Here is a 13,462-nt window from a genome sequence, read left to right on the forward strand (position 1 = left end):
GAAGCTCCTGGCTCCTGGCTTCAGATCGGCGCAGCTCCAGCCGTTGCGGCCATCTGGGGAGTGAACCAGCGGATAGAGGACCTCTCTCTCTGTCTCTACCTCTCTCTGTAACTCTGTCTTTCAAATAAATAAAATAAATCTTTAAATAAAAAAGAAAATATACCATGGTTATGTAAGATACTATCATTGAGAAGAGCTGGATGAAGTGTACACAGGAATCTCTGCATGATTTTTGCAACTTGTAAGCCTAAAAGTATTCAAAATGAGAAGCTGAAAACAAACACAACGAAAGAAATCTGCATCAAAAGTCTTACAGTATACAAGAGCTTATGTCAGGGTGGCACTATGGCATAGTGGGTAAAGCTGCCACCTGCAGTGCTGGCATCCCATATTGGCACCAGTTCGAGTCCCAGCTGCTCCACTTCCCATCCAGCTCTCTGCTATGGTCTGGGAAAGCAGTAGAAGATGGCCTAACTCCTTGGGCTCCTGCACCCACGTGGGGAACTGGAAGAAGCTCCTGGCTTCTGGATTTGGATCGGTGCAGCTCCGGCTGTTGTGGTCAACTGGGGAGTGATCCAGTGGATGGAAGACCTCTCTCTCTCTCTCTCTCTCTCTCTCTCTCTCTCTCTGCCTCTGCTCTCTGTACTCTGCCTTTCAAATAAATACATAAGTCTTTAAAAAGAAAAATAATTTGTCATTGCTCTTCCCATACCACAGAGGAACCAAAACTGGTTAGATTTTGCTTTCATAACTTACAGGCTCTGCAACCTTCACCAATTCACCTGAGCTTTCTGAGCCCCATTCTCTGTATCCTTAACATCATGGCATGTAGGGAAGAGAACTGCTTGGGTCATCAGGAGCCCTGGATCTTTGTCCTGTGTTGTTTCTCCCATTAACTGTGTATTTTTGACATATCACTCCCTATCTTTTAGTAACATGGAGTAATCACTAAGCTGTAGTGGGGATCCCCTCCCTAAGCTGTAGTGGGGATCTAGGAGGCAACACCAGGAATTTGACTCATTAACATCCTCATCTTGCTTTTAGCATTTTCTTTCCCAAGTAGCAAAAATAGAAGACAAGAGAAAAAGGGGGGAGAAAAATTAGGCAACATGTAAAACGGAGGAAGGAAAAAAAAAGCTGCACACCAGATGTTTTTTGAGAAATGAAGAAAGTGTGAGGTGAAGTAAGCGTTTGACAAGAATGTTCAGGAAGAAGATTAATCACTATTTCAGTGTTCCATGTCCAAAGTGATTGTGTCTTTGCTTGTTTGTCTGGGTCTGATTTCAGAATTAAAGAAACCAGCTTTCTCATTAAGGCAGGATGATGGGGGGTGGGGGGCACAACAGGGTTCCTTTAAGGTTGGCCACTAATAGAGGACAGATGGAAATGACTGGAATGCCCTTAAATAAAGCAGAAAGCAGCTGAGAGAAAAACTGTTAAAAGAAAGTACATAAACAGTTTGACCACAAACTACCAGGTTCTGACTTGCTGATAGGGGTGTAAAACTAACTTGTCAGCTTGGTTTTAAGTGCCAAACAGTGAGTGCTGAAGTGGTAAGGACGACCAGTCAACAGGCACAGTCACTCCCACTGTTCAAAATCTTTCCATGGTTTCTCACTGTCTACCAGAAAAAGTCCAAACTCCTGTTGAATTTGAGGGCCTCAGTAAGCAGGCAGAAACCTTACTTCCAGCCTTCTCCCCAGTGGGATACTAGATCCATGAAATCAGAGGAACGTATAGACTGCCCCCTTCAAAAAACACATTGGACTGAAGGTCAAAGATCCAGATTCAAGTCCCCTCCTTCCCATAAACTGGCTACATAACATTGAAAGAAAATCACTTAACCTCTCTGAGCCCTGCTTTCTCCCTCTGTCAAATGAGGTTAATAACCACCACCCTGATGACATAACACGCTTTTTATGAGTACTAGTTATAGCATTAAATCATAATGTACAACACATTAAGGACAGAGATCCTACATGAGGAGTAAGTGCACAGTGACTCCTGTTGTTGACTTAACAAATTGACACTCTTGTTTATGGCATCAGTAATCACCCTAGTCTCTTGCCATGAGTTGCCAAAGCTATGGAAGCCTTTTGAGTTCACCGATTCTGATCATATTTAGACAAGGTCATAGCCAAAGTGGAAGTTCTCTCCTCCCTTCAGAGAAAGGTACCTCCTTCTTTGATGAGCTGTTCTTTCCACTGGGATCTCACTCGCGGAGATATTTCATTTAGGTCATCATCTTTTTTTTTTTTTGACAGAGCGCCTTGGCATTCCATGCCTGAAATACTCTCATGGGCTTTTCAGCCGGATCCTAATGCCTTAAGGGCTGATTCTGAGGCCAGAGTGCTGTTTAGCACATCCACCATTCTATGAGTCTACTGTGTATCCCGCTTCCCATGTTGAATCATTCTCTCCCTTTTTTGTTCTATCGGTTAGTATTTTTTTTAAACTTTTATTTAATGAATATAAATTTCCAAAGTACAGCTTATGGATTACAATGGCTTCCTCCCCATAACTTCCCTCCCACCTGCAACCCTCCCCTTTCCCGCTCCCTCTCCCCTTCCATTCACATCAAGATTCATCTTCAATTCTCTTTATATACAGAAGATCAGTTTAGCATATATTAGGTAACGATTTCAACAGTTTGCCCCACATAGCAACACAAAGTGAAAAAAATACTGTTGGAGTACTAGTTATAGCATTAAATAACAGTGTACAGCACATTAAAGACAGAGATCCTACATGATATTTTTTTTAAAATTGATTAATTTTGCATGCAATTTCCAATTTAACACCAGTTTTTTTTTAATTTTCAATTATCTTTATATACAGAAGATCAATTCAGTATATGCTAAGTAAAGATTTCCTCAGTTTGCACCCACACAGACACACAAAGTGTGAAAATACTGTTTCAGTACTAGTTATAGCATCACTTCACATTGGACAACACATTAAGGACAGATCCCACATGAGACATAAGTACACAGTGACTCCTGTTGTTGATTTAACAATTTGACACTCTTGTTTATGGCGTCAGTAATCTCCCTAGGCTCTAGTCATGAGTTGCCAAGGCTATGGAAGGCTTTAGGGTTTGCCGACTTTGATCTTGTTCCAATAGGGTCATAATCAAAGTGGAAGTTCTCTCCTCCCTTCAGAGAAAAGTACCTCCTTCTTTGATGGACCTGTTCTTTCCACTGGGATCTCACTCACAGAGATCTTTCATTTAGGTCTTATTTTTTCATGATATCTTGGCTTTCCATGCCTACAATACTCTCATGGGCTTTTCACCCAGATCCGAAGGCCTAAAAGGCTGATTCTGAGGCCAGAGTGCTGTTTAGGACATCTGCCATTCTATGAGTCTGCTGTGTATCCCGCTTCCCATGTTGGATCCTTCTCTCCCTTTTTGATTCTATCAGTTTGTATTAATAGACACTAGTCTTGTTTATGTGATCCCTTTGACTCTTAGACCTATCAGAGTGATCAATTGTGAACTGAAATTGATCACTTGGACTAGTGAGATGGCATTGGTACATGCCACCTTGATGGGATTGAATTGGAATCCCCTGGCACGTTTCTAACTCCACCGTTTGGGGCTAGTCCGATTGAACATATCCCAAATTGTACATCTCCTCCCTCTCTTTTTCCCACTCTTATATTTAACAGGGATCACTTTTCAGTTACATTTAAACACCTAAGAATAATTGTACGTTAATTACAGAGTTCAACCACTAGTACTAGAACAACAACAATAAAAAATACTAAAAACGATAAAGTATTACATAGTACATCAACAGTCAGGACAAGAGCTGATCAGGTCATTGTTTCTTATAGTGTCCATTTCACTTCAAAAGGTTTTCCCTTTGGTGCTCAGTTATTTGTCGCCGATCAGGGAAAACAAATATTTGTCCCTTTGGGACTGGCTTATTTCACTCAGCATGATGTTTTCCAGATTCCTCCATCTTGTTGCAAATGACCGGGTTTCATCGTTTCTTACTGCTGTATAGTATTCTATGGAGTACATGTCCCATAATTTCTTTATCCAGTCTACTGTTGATGGGCATTTGGGTTGGTTCCAGGTCTTAGCTAGTGTGAATTGAGCTGCAATAAACATTAAGGTGCAGACAGCTCTTTTATTTGCCAATTTAATTTCCTTTGGGTAAATTCCAAGGAGTGGGATGGCTGGGTTGAATGGTAGGGTTATATTCAGGTTTCTGAGGAATCTCCAAACTGACTTCCATAGTGGCTTAACCAGTTTGCATTCCCACCAACAGTGGGTTAGTGTCCCTTTTTCCCCACATCCTCTCCAGCATCTGTTGTTGGTGGATTTCTGAATGTGAGCCATTCTAACTGGGGTGAGGTGAAACCTCATTGTGGTTTTGATTTGCATTTCCCTGATTGCTAGTGATCTTGAACATTTTTTCATGTGTCTGTTGGCCATTTGGATTTCTTCTTTTGAAAAATGTCTATTGAGGTCCTTGGCCCATCTCTTAAGTGGGTTGTTTGTTTTGTTGTTGTGGAGTTGCTTGATTTCTTTTTAGATTCTGGCTATCAGCCCTCTATCTGTTGCATAGTTTGCAAATATTTTTCCCATTTTGTCAGTTGCCTATTCACTTACCTGACTGTTTCTTTTGAAGTACAGAAACTTCTCAATTTGATGCAATCCCAATTGTTAATTATGGCTTTGACTGCCTGTGCTTCTGGGGTCTTTTCCAAGAAGTCTTTGCCTGTCCCTATATCTTGCAGGGTTTCTCCAATGCTCTCTAATAATTTGATGGTGTCGGGTCATAGATTTAAGTCTTTAATCCATGTTGAGAGGATTTTTGTGTAAGGTGAAAGGTAGGGGTCTTGCTCCATGCTTCTGCACGTGCAAATCCAGTTTTCCCAGCACCATTTATTGAATAGATTGTCCTTATTCCAGGGATTGGTTTTGGATCTTTGATCAAATATAAGTTGGCTGTAGATGTTTGGGTTGATTTCTGGTGTTTCTATTCTGTTCCATTGGTCTATCCATCTGTTTCTGTACCAGTACCATGCTGTTTTGATAACAATTGGCCTGTAGTATGTCCTGAAATCTGGTATTGTGATGCCTCCAGCTTTGTTTCTGTTGTACAAGATTGCTTTAGCTGTTCAAGTTTTCCTGCGTCTCCATATGAATTTCAACATCATTTTTTCTAGATCTGAGAAGAATGTCTTTGGTATCTTGATTGGTATTGCATTGAGTCTATAAATTGCTTTTGGGAGAAGAGACATTTTGATGATATTGATTCTTCCAATCCATGAGCATGGAAGATTTCTCCATTTTTTGGTATCCTCTTCTATTTCTTTCTTTAAGATTTTGTAATTCTCATCATAGAGATCTTTAACGTCCTTGGTTAAGTTTATTCCAAGGTATTTGACTGTTTTTGTAGCTATTGTGAATGGGGTTGATCTTAGAAGTTCTTCCTCAGCCGTGGCTTTGCCTGTGTATACAAAGGCTGTTGATTTTTGTGCATTGATTTTATATCCTGCTACTTTGCCAAACTCTTCTATGAGTTCCAATAGTCTCTTAGTAGAGTTCTTTGGGTCCCCTAAATACAGAATCATATCATCTGCAAAGAGGGATAGTTTGAGTTCTTCCTTCCCAATTTGTATCCCTTTAGTTTCTTTTTCTTGCCTAAGAGCTCTGGCTAAAACTTCGAGAACTATCTTGAATAGCAGTGGTGAGAGTGGGCATCCCTGTCTGGTACCAGATCTCAGCGGAAATGCTTCAAACTTTTCCCCATTCACTAGGATGCTGGCCGTGGGTTTTTCATAAATTGCTTTGATTATACTGAGGAATGTTCCTTCCATACCCAGTTTGTTTAAAGTTTTCTTTTTTTATTATTTTTTATTTTTTATTTCATAAATGTGAATTTACAAAGTGCAACTTTTGCATTGTTGTAGATTCCCCCCCAACCTCCCTCCCTTCTGTGGCCCTCTCCTCTGCCTCTCCAATCCCGCCCTTTATCGAGTTTTATTTTCAATTACTTTCATATACTGAAGATCAACTTAGTATATACTAAGCAAGGATTTCAACAGGCTGCATTCACACAACTGCACAAGGTATAGGGTATTGTTCGACTAGTAGTGTTTTTAAGTTTCATAGTAAAGCACATTAAGGACAGAGATCCTACGTGGGGAGCATGTACCCAGTGACTCCCGTTGTTGATTTAACAATTGGCACTCTTATTTATGACATCAGCAATCACCCGAGACTCTTGCTATGAGCTGTCTAGGCTATGGAAGTCCCTTGAGTTCACCAACTCTGAACTTGTTAGTCAAGGCCGTGTCACAGTGCAGGTTCCTTCCTCCCTTCAGAGAAAGGCGCCTGCTTAGAGTTTTCAACATGAAAGGGTGTTGTATTTTATCAAATGCTTTCTCTGCGTCTATTGAGAGAATCATATGATTTTTCTTCTGCAGTCTGTTAATGTGGTGTATCACGTTGATTATTTTACGAACGTTGAACCATCCCTGCATACCAGGGATAAATCCCACTTGGTCTTGGTGGATTATCTTTCTGATGTGATGTTGCATTCTATTGGCCAGAATTTTATTGAGGATTTTTGCATCTATGTTCATCAGGGATATTGGTCTGTAATTCTCTTTCAATGCTGCATCTTTTTCCAGCTTAGGAATTAAGGTGATGCTGGCTCCATAGAAAGTATTTGGAAGGATTCCCTCTTTTTTGATTGTTCTGAATTTCTGTGGTGTCTGTTGTTACGTTTCCTTTTTATTTTACATTTTTTTTTTGACAGGCAGAGTGGATAGTGAGAGAGAGAGACAGAGAGAAAGGTCTTCCTTTTGCCGTTGGTTCACCCTCCAATGGCCGCCGCGGTAGGCGCGCTGCGACCTGCGCATCGCGCTGATCCGATGGCAGGAGCCAGGTGCTTCTCCTGGTCTCCCATGGGGTGCAGGGCCCAAGCACATGGGCCATCCTCCACTGCACTCCCTGGCCACGCAGAGAGCTGGCCTGGAAGAGGGGCAACCGGGACAGGATCGGTGCCCTGACCGGGACTAGAACCCGGAGTGCCGGCGCCGCAAGGCGGAGGATTAGCCTAGTGAGCCGCGGCGCCGGCTGCGTTTCCTTTTTCATCTCTGATTTTATTGATTTGGGTCTTTTCTTTTTTTAGTTAGTTGGGCCAATGGGGTGTCAATTTTGTTTATTTTTTCAAAAAACCAGTTCCTCGTTTGGCTGATTTTTTGTAATTTTTTTTTTATTAAATCCTGTTGATTTCTTCTCTGTTTAGTTATTTCTGTTATCCTACTAGATTTGGGTTTGGTTTTCTGCAGATTTTCTAGATCCTTGAGATGACTTGAAAGCTCATCTGTTTGGTGCCTTTCCAATTTCTTGATGTAGGCACCTATTGATATAAACTTTCCTCTTAACACTGCTTTTGCTGTATCCCATAGGTTTTGGTATGTTGTGCTTTTATCCTCATTTACTCCCAGAAGATTTTTGATTTCTCTTTTAATTTCTTCTATGACCCATTGTTCATTCAGGAGCATGCTATTCAATCTCCATGTGTTTGCACGTGCTCTAGGGATTCCCGAGTTGCTAATTTCCAGTTTCATTCCTTTATGGTCTGAGAAGCTGCATGGTATGATTCTAATTCTTTTGAATTTGCTGAGACTTGTTTTATGGCCTAGTATGTGGTCAATCCTAGAGAAGGTCCCATGTACTGCTGAGAAGAATGTAAATTCTTTATGTGTAAGATGAAAAGTTCTGTAGATATCTGTTAGGTCCATTTGAGCTATATTGTCATTTAAATCTACTGTCTCCTTGTTGATCTTCTGTCCTGTTGATCTGTCTATCTCTGAGAGTGGAGTATTGAAGTCCCCCAGTACTACGGTATCGGGATCCAAGTCTCCGTTTACTTCCCTTCACAAGTCTTTTAAATAAACCAGTGCCCTGTAATTAGGTGCATATACATTGATAATCGTTTTATCTTCCTGTTGAATGCATCCCTTAATCATTATATAGTGCCCCTCTTTGTCTCTCCTAACAGTTTTTGAGGTAAAGTTTATGTTATCCGATATTAAGATGGCTATGCCCGCTCTTTTTTCATTTCTGTTGGCATGGTATATCTTTTTCCAGCCTTTCACTTTCAGTCTGTGTGCATCTTTGTTGGAAAGATGAGTTTCTTGTAAGCAGGAAAAAGATGGGTTTTGTTCTTTAACCCAATCAGCCAGTCGGTATCTTTTAACTGGACAGTTCAGGCCATTAACGTTCAGTGTGACTATTGAGAAGGAGTAACTTTGCCCTGCCATTTGCCAAAGATATTTTCTAATATATACTTTGAGCTTCCTATGATCTTTTGCTGGGAGGTTTCCTTCCTTTTCCTTCTTTCATATTGGTGACCGTGTTTCTGTGTTTCTGTGTGTAACACATCTTTATGGATCTTTTGCAGGGCTGGACGAGTGGCGACAAATTCTTTCAATTTCTGTTTGCTGTGAAAGGTCTTTATTTCACCTTCATTCACAAATGAGAGTTTTGCAGGATATAATATTCTGGGCTGGCAGTTTTTCTCTCTTAGTACCTGGGCTATGTCTCGCCATTCCCTCCTTGCTTGTAGGGTTTCTGATGAGAAGTCTGCTGTGAGTTTAATAGGGGATCCTAAGAGAGTAATCTGACATTCCTCTCTGGAACATTTTATGATATTTTCTTTATGTTTCACTGTGGTGAGTTTAATTACAATGTGTCGTGGTGAGGATCTCTTTTGGTCATGTTTATTAGGGGTTCTATGAGCTTCCTGTACTAGGATGTCTCTGTCCTTCTCCAAACCTGGGAAATTTTCTGCTAGTATCTCACTAAAAAAGGCCTTCTAATCCTTTCTCCCTCTCCATGCCTTCAGGAACTCCTAGAACCCAAATGTTGGGTTTTTTAATAGTATCCTATAGATTCCCAATAATATTTTTTAGATTTCTAATTTCTTCTTCTTTTCTTTGGTTTGACTATATACTTTCCTGTGCTCTGTCTTCCAAATCCGATATTCTCTCTTCTGCTTCACCCATTCTGTTTTTAAGGCTCTCTAATGTGTTTGTAATTTGATCTATTGAATTATTCATCTCATTTTGATTTCTTGTCACTTTTGCAGTTTCTTGTTCTACTAGTTGTTTCATTTCATTTTGATTCCTCCTTAATATTTCATTTTCACGAGAGAGATTTTCTATCCTGTCCATTAAGGATTTATGTAGTTCAAGAATTTGTTTTTGAGAACTTCTTAGTGTTCTTATCAATTTTTTGAGATCCACTTCTTGCATTTCTTCTATCTCTTCATCTTCATAATCTTGAATTGGGGTGTCTTTTTCATTTGGGGGCGTCATAGTGTCTTCCTTTTTTTTGTTACCTTGGTTTTTACGCTTTTGTTTGGCATATTGGAGATATTCTTTGATATCTTCGCTGTGGTGTTTCTTCTCGTTATACTATGAGTCTAGATTAAGTGGACTGTCTGCTTTTGTTGGATCCTTAGTGGCTGTGATGGGTGTGGCCAGAGAGCTCTGTTTGGTTCTTCAGGGTTAAGGGTGTGCCAAAGGTGACTCACCCAGGTTGTTCTCTCTCTCACTGGCTCTCTCTCTCTCTCTCTCTCTCTCTCTCTCTCTCTCTCTTTTGACTCAGAAGGGAAGTAATTCCACACAGCTGAGTGGAATTGAGGGTAGTTGATGTATGAAATCTGGCCCCTGTGGGTATTCGTCTGCTCTACCCCAGGGACCATACAAAGGGTGCTCTACCCCAGGGACCACACAAAGACCTCAGTGTGGTCCCAAATTTCTCCGCAGTCTCTCTCTGGGTTGCCAAGGTTACCAAGTTTGTGTACTCGGTGAATTCTCCCACCCACCCTCGGATTTTCACAGTCTCAGTTCGTTAGCTCCACACTTTCACTAGGTCCTAACCTCCTGTTATTTCTCCCCACCAGAGTTAGGTTTTTCTGCTTGGCTGATGGCAGGCGCCACTTTATGTATGTCCAAAATGGCGCCTGCTCTTTTTCTTGCTCGGCTTTGTAAGGCGAGTGGAGAGAGAGGCTAGTGTCCGTGCTGGTTCCCCTTATTTATTCTTTTTTTTTCTCTCCTCCAGTCAGCCTGGTGAACTTTCCCCAGCGGGGCTTCAAGCCTCATTCCCTCTAGGCTCTTTCTGCCTTTCCCTGCCAATGTCTCGGGTTACTGAGGTTTTTGTCTCACCTCCCCTTTCAGTACTGGCACACAGACTCTGCAGCTAGTCTTCCACACCATGGGCGTCCTTGTTCTCTCCAAAGGTCCTCCGTGTCTCATCCACTAGATCTGGAAGAGTTTCCTCTGCAATTATTTCCCAAGCCTTTTCCTGAGACTACAGTAACTCCACTTTATTGAACTATCAGTGCACGCCCTCACTATTCCACCATCTTGGCTCCACCCCTCTTTTTATTTAGTATTACTTATTTTCACCTACTTAAAAGGCAGAACTAAAGAGGGGGGGGGGGGGAATCTTCCATTTGTTGATTCATTCCTTAAACGTCCACAACAGCCATGATTGGGCCAGGTTAAAGCCAGGAGTCCAGAACACCATTTAGATCTCCCACATGAATGACAAGGGTCTAAAACTTGAGCCATTATCTGCTTCCTCCTGAGATACATTAGCAGGAAGTTGGATAAGAAGCAGAGGAGCTAGAACTCAAATCAGCACTCTTATGTGGGATGCAGGAAAGCAAAGCAACAGCTTAACTATCTGTACCACAATACCCACCCATCTTTACTAGCTATGTAAATTCCTGTGAATCTATACTTATTTTGAAGTAGAAAATAAGCCGATTATCACCATAAAACAGCTATATACTAATTTATTATTGGATAAACAATGTAAAAATGAAGTCAATGTAACATCGATTACCTAAAATGTGAGCGTATGGGAGAAATAAAAGTATAGAATGTTTATATGATCGAAGTTGAGTTGTTATCACCTCAAAACAGGACATTGCAACTATAATATAATATATAGGTTACATGATAGCCACACAGGAAAAATCTGTAATATATAACACAAAAGATTAATGAAACTGACTAAAACATACCACCACAAAATGTCATCAAATAAAAAGGGAAAAGCGCAAGAAAGAAACAAAGAAACAGAGGAACGGCAAAACAGTCAGAAAAATAAAATGGCAATTAGTAAGTCCTTTCCAGTCAATAATGACTTTAAATGTAAATGAATTACATTCTCCAATTAGAAGACACAGAGTAGTTGAATGGTTTGGAAAAAAATAAGAAACAGAAGATCACAATATACCTTGCCTACAAGAGACTCACTTCAACTTTAAGGACACGCCCAGACTGAAAGTGAAGGTTTAGAAAAAGATATTCCATGCAAATGATAACCAAAATAAAGCAGAGGTGGCTATACTTACATCAGACAATATTACATTAAGTCAAAAACTGTCATAAGAGACAATGAAATTCATTCTCTACTGATAAAGGAGTCAATTCATCAAGAAGGTAAAACAATTGTAAATATTTATACATCCAACATCAGAACACATAAATATATACAATAAAAACTAAAAGAACTAAACAAAGAAATAAACATCAATAACATGATAATACGCCACTCTCAACAATGGATAGAACATCTAGACAGAAAATGAATAAGGAAACAGTAGATCTAACAACATGATGGAACAATTTGACTGAATAGATATACACAGAACATTTCATACAACAGCAGTAGAATACATACTTTTCTCAGATACACTTGGAAAATTCACCAGGACAGAACATATGTTAGACCACAAAACAAGGCTTAACAAATTCAGAAAGATTAAAACCATACCAAGGATCTTTTTGGTCTACAGTGGTATGAAACTAAAAATCAGTAACAGGAGGAAAGCTGGAAAGTTTACAAATGCATAGAATTTTTTTTTAAAATCCTAAAAAACCAATTAGCCAAAGAGAAATAAAAAGCAAAAAATTCTAAAGTCTTGATGGAAATGAAAATGTGAATATAATGTACCAAAACTTAAGGGATGCAGCAAAAACAATTAAAAGAAAAGTTTATAATAATATAATAAACACCTACATTTAACAGTCTCAAACAACCTAACCTCATACTTCAAAGAAGTAAAAAAGAGAAACAAACTAAGCCTAAAAGTAATTGAAGGAGAAGAACCATAAAATTGGAGTAGGAATAAAAAAGAGTATAAAAATAATATAAAAGATTAACAAAACTAAGAAGTTTTTTTTTAAGATAAACAAAATTGGCAAACATCTGGCTAGACTAAGAAAAAAAGAGGATTCAAATAAATGAAATCAGAAATGAAAGAGGACATATTAGAGGCCAGTGTTGCGGTGTTTTAAGTGAAGCTGCCACCTGCAATGAAAATTTTCCATCATTTTTTTGAAGTCCTCTCATGTCATCTCAGTTCTAATATCTCTTTTTTAATATTTGTTTTATTTGCAAGGCAGAGGGAGAGATAGAGAGAGAATCTTTAATCTGTCAGTTCACTCCCCAGATGGCCACAATGACCAGAGCTGGGACAGACAAAAGCCAGGAGTCAAGAACCAGGAGCCAGGAGCTTCGTTTGGCTCTCCCATGTGGGTGCAAGGGGCCCAAACAATTGGGCCGTCATCTGCTCCTTTCCCAGAGAGCTGGATTGGAAGTGAAGCAGCGGGATTCAAACTGGTGGCCATATAAATGGTACAAAGCTAAAAACTTTATCTCTAAGATCAGGAAGAAGACATGGATGTCCATGCTCACCACTTCCATTCTACTTAGTACTTAGAAACCTTGGAACAATTAACAAAGAAAAAGAACTACAAGGCATCCAAATAGGAAAGGAAGATGGAAAATTGTCTCTGTAGATGGCATGATCCTACCTAAAAATTCCAACAAATAAAAAACTTGTTAGAACAAATAAATGACTTCAGTAAAGTTGGAGGATTAAACAATACAACATACAAAAGTCAATGGCATTTCTACACATAAAAATAAACTATCTGAAAAGCAGATAAAGGAAAAGTCTCATTTTCAATAGTATCAAAGTCAATAAAGTACTCAGGAATATATTTAACCAAGGAGGTGAAAGACTTGTACACTGAAAGCTAAGAAACACTAGTGAAAAAAATTGAAGAAGATATAAATGAACAAAAAACATCTGGTATTCAAGGATTGGAATTAATCAATAGTGTTGAAATTGCCAAACTAATCAAAGTGGCCTATAGATTCAATGAAATCCCTATCAAAATTCAAATGGTATTTTTCACAGAAATAGAAAAGCAATTCTAAATTTTATATGGATACAAAAAATCCTCAATGGCCAAAGCAATCTTGAGCAAGAACATCACACTTCCTTATGTAAAATTATATTACAAAAGGGGGGGGGGGCGGCAAGGGCAGGCATTGGGTGTGTGGCTTAGGATGCTACTTGGGATGCCCACATGCTGTGACAGTTGAAGTTTTGGCTTTGTTCCCATT

Source organism: Lepus europaeus, chromosome X (genome assembly GCF_033115175.1).
Source record: "Lepus europaeus isolate LE1 chromosome X, mLepTim1.pri, whole genome shotgun sequence".
Classification (NCBI taxonomy): Eukaryota; Metazoa; Chordata; class Mammalia; order Lagomorpha; family Leporidae; genus Lepus; species Lepus europaeus.